The sequence below is a fragment of the Crocodylus porosus genome, unplaced genomic scaffold (genome assembly GCF_001723895.1).
Source record: "Crocodylus porosus isolate Cpor-Errol unplaced genomic scaffold, CroPor_comp1, whole genome shotgun sequence".
NCBI classification, from domain to species: domain Eukaryota; kingdom Metazoa; phylum Chordata; order Crocodylia; family Crocodylidae; genus Crocodylus; species Crocodylus porosus.
In genome coordinates, this window is record NW_017728906.1 from 23,732,528 (window position 1) to 23,736,663 (window position 4,136).

The window sequence follows — 4,136 nt, forward strand, 5'->3', positions numbered from 1 at the left end:
TACTAAAAATCAAACATCTACTGTGATATTTTAATTTTATTTCAAAAAATATTTTTGCCCTGTTATGTGTGTTTTGCATAGTGTATATAGAGATGATGGCATAATAGCTCAAAATAGCCTTACTCTTATTTTATTGTGTGCAGTATGCATGTGGGGGCCATCCCACATGCTCCCCCTGGTGCACAGCCCCCAGTGGGCCCTCAAAGTGCTCATAGCCTGCAGCAGGTGGAGCCCTGCAGAGGCACATGGCAGGGAGTGTAGCCAGGCCAGCCTGGCTCCATTGTCTGGGGTTCCCTGCAGCTCACATGCAACTCCCAGGACTCAGCTGGGAGTCGCATGTGATGGAGCTGGTGGTCTGGCCTCACTCCCTGCTGCCCTGTGCAGCTCCTGGGAATCAGCAAGGAGTGGTGGGGAGATCCATACAAAGACGCCAGGCCAGCTTGGCTCACTACTCACTACTGCCCTGGCTGAGTCCTGGGAGCTGTGCATGAGCCACAGGGAGCATTGTGCAATGGAACCAGCCTGGCCCCATGCTCCTGCCAACCCAGGGTTTATGCTCCTGGTGCTCCAGGTCAACCCAGCCCCAGGTTCCCACCAGCCCCAGCACAGACCCTGTGCTCCCACCAGCCCCAGCTCTGGGCTCCGGGCATGGGCCCCACACTCCCCACTCCCCACTGCCACTTCCCTGCCTGGTGCCTGGAGTGCTGCAGCAGGGACAGGAGGAGGAGCCACTGGAGGCTGGGGAAGCTGAGCAGTTCCCCGGGTGGCTGCAGCAATAGCAACAGCAGCCTAACCCAGAAGCTGTACGTGCTGGCCAGGGCTGGCCCCATCCTGCGGGCAAAGGTGGGAGTGCAGCTTGTTGCCCTGGCAGGAGTGGACAGGGCTTGGCCCCATGTGGAGCACAGCAGGGCAGCTGCAGGCCAGGCTAGATGTTATTAATTGGTGGGCACCCACCTGTGGGCGAGACAATATTTCCAGTCAGACTGGATCCAGCCCACAGGCCATGTTTTGCCCACCCCTGCTTCAGAATGAGCCTGGGAACGGACCCAGACCTTCCCCAGACCAAGTTCACTAATTGTCCCTAATGAAAGATGACTTGCTTCCTTTTTTGTTTAGTTTGATTAGTGCCAGGTCTTCAGGTTTTAATGCCCTGTCTTGTAACTAACTTATTTCTCCAGTAAACTTATTTTCATTTACATTGCCCTTTTGTGTTTCCCGGTATCATTTGAGAAGTCACTGACTCAAGCTTCTTTGTGGACCTCATATTTCTCTATTTGCATCATAAACCTTCCAAGACCATGATCTCGTGCAATTCTGGTAGAACCAGTTCCCCATTATGAAATTCAGCATGCTTATTTTGTTCGGACTATATTATTAAGAGATGGCTCTGTTTCTTAGTTGATCTAGTGGGGGAGGTCATATGAGTTCCCCTTCAGTGAAGGAAGTGGTATGGTGGAGTATTCAGCCATCCAGAGTTTAAGTTTTTGACAGGACTTGAGTCATAGCAAAGTTTGGTGTGTTGTCATTGAGATCCCAGTGCGGAGGACCCAGGGAGTTGCACTTTGGCTGAATAGAGCCCTAGGGAAAGTACAGGAGAACTGTTTTGAGACACTGATGAATGTTATGGTGTGGGAATTCAGTCATAAGAACTAATGACTGTCTCACTGACAGTAAAACTCTGAAATTTAAGGGCATTATTTCAAGTTTATTACAGAGGATCGAAACAATAAATTATTACCCCCTTGTTTTTAGAACAAACATTTTTCTTCCTGATAGATGAACAACTTCTTTGAGGTTTATGCACCTTTTCATACTTACTATTATACTAGGGGTCATAAAAAAGGATTTCAGGATAGTGGGCATTAGACTTTAATATTTATATAAAAATACTTTGTACAAGTATTTCCCTCAAAGGGGAGAATAATGCTTATGCATGGCACTACTGGTAACGTAAGCCATCAGTTATATCCTCAGCAGGTGTCAATCAGTGAATAAAGTCACTGGATTCAAAGGAGCAGTATCTCTTTACCCCAGTGAGGATCTGACCTGGTATATTTGATTCACAAAGTAATGAATTTCTTATTGTTCCTGGATGGAATTTGTTCCTGTATTTGTGGCACAGCTTGTGGAATTCTCCATATTTGGGTTGGCCTCTCCTTTGTCTTCCCTTCAGTTCGCTGGCCCTTTCATTCTGTTTCCTGTATTAATACAAGCCTTTATGTCATTGAAAATTAACAATACAAAAGTGGTGCCCTGCCAGAATAGTGCAGATCAATGACCCAGCTGCAGAATGTTCCAGTTCAGTGGTGCACAAGTCATTTTAACTTCCACTCTCCACTGCTCAACCTCCCAAGGAGCCACCCTTTTGCCTGGAATATTAACTTCTGGAAACTCCTTGTTAATCATTGTGGCTGCAGTTCATGGGCTGAGTTTTGTTGCAGAGACCCAAATGCAGTTTCTCAATTGCATTGGCCCTGATTGTACCAAAAAACCCACTTTTTTGGGGGGGGGTGAATGTGTGTGTTGTCAATAAGCTTAGTGGCATTAGAGTAATGCATCATGTGAGAGCTAATGGTATTAGCAGGGAATTTTAAAAAAGCATTGGGCCAGATCTTCAGCTAATGTAAATTAATGGCTCTATTTGCTTTACAGGAAGTGTACCTGCTTATTGCAGGTGAGGATCTGGAAAGAGAGAATTATAGTTAAGTAGGGCCAGGCCTATCCAACCATCTTAAGCAAGTGTCTATTTAACATATTGTTTTTAAAAAATCTAATCCAGTATTTCATAAATTTTCCAAATTCTAGACTCTCCCTTTGCCTGAAGAAGGGTGTTTGTACCCAAAAGCTTGCAAAGAACAATTTTCCCAACTATTTAGTTGGTCTAATAAAAGATATCACATCTACCCAAATAACATCTACCAAATTCCAGAAAGCACTTGCCAATCAGACTCATGGGGTAAAATTCCATAATCCTGATTACAGGTTTGCCTGTTTCAACGAGGAATATAAATCATGTAACCTTCAGCTGTATCATCGTAAGACTGAGGTATCACACTGGGAGAGAAAAAGAAAGCTCTGACATAACTGCAATTTAAACTCTGCCCAGAGAGGCCAATTGAATTTGTATGTGTATCTGAGATGAGAATTTGGCCTTGGGTTCACAGATAGGTGAGAATTCTTCCAGGATCTTCTCACTGTTGGCAAACAGTTTGACACAAGTGATTACTGAACAGTGCACTTGGAATCGCTGCTTTCTCTGTGGTTGCTGTGGAAGACTGCTTTCCTTCCCATTAACTAATTCATGAAGATTTAAAGCAGATGTAGAAGTAGTTTAACTACTGAGGCAGGAACTTTATGGCTTGAGCGTTTCAAACAGTATTCTTTGACAGTAAAAACAAATGATCATAAACTAAGCCTAAAAATAAGAAATGCTGAACTGCCTAGCAAGGAGCATTTTATGTTATGCTGGCAGGATTCTCCATCATTAGGCAGGACAGCTTGTGTTCTAGAGAGTGGGAATTCCATTTTATGGAGAAATTGATTCCTTTTTTTTTTTTCTTTTTTTTTTTTCAATTCAGAAGGAAAGACCAACATTTTGGATTTCTCCATGACATGACACAGGAGATAATCCCAGTTCCAGGGCAACATGTATGGCAGGCTGCCACAAATCTTGGGAGCTCTGACGCACTCTGCCTCTTCTGCAGTCCAGCAGAGTTCTATCACACCTCTGAAATGGAACGTGCTCCATAAAACATTTGCATTTTATTAACCAAGACATTAAAGGAACAACTATAAATCAGAGGAATTCTTCTGGCTGGCCATCGCCACATCTCTTCCTCATTAAATTAGGATTTTCTAGATACTAACATCTATCAGAATCTCACATTTTTACATATTAGCATGTTTCACACCCTTATGGAGAAAAAACTACCAAGTTTCTAGACAAATCGAATTCTTTCAATCAAGCATTTAAAAACTCCTGTTTTTATTCCATTGCATTTATATTAGTGTAAAAAATATAATTACTATTTTAGTCAATATAGGATTGTTCTGTTATGGTAAAATGTGTTATTAGGTAGAATTGTGTCAATGTTTTCTCTTGAAATTCAACTATTAGTTCGTTGTTGTTTGTTTTT

The 4,136-nt window shown here is 43.2% G+C and overlaps 1 long non-coding RNA gene across 1 annotated transcript in view; it reads left to right on the top strand.

Annotated features, from left to right (window-relative positions):
- The window catches only part of LOC109305816, a 17,624-nt gene extending 13,714 nt beyond the window's left edge, over positions 1-3,910 (top strand). Inside the window, exon 3 of the long non-coding RNA XR_002099726.1 lies at positions 3,579-3,910. This is a non-coding gene — a long non-coding RNA (uncharacterized LOC109305816). The remainder of the gene's footprint in view (positions 1-3,578) is intronic.
- The last annotated feature ends 226 nt before the right edge of the window (positions 3,911-4,136 follow it).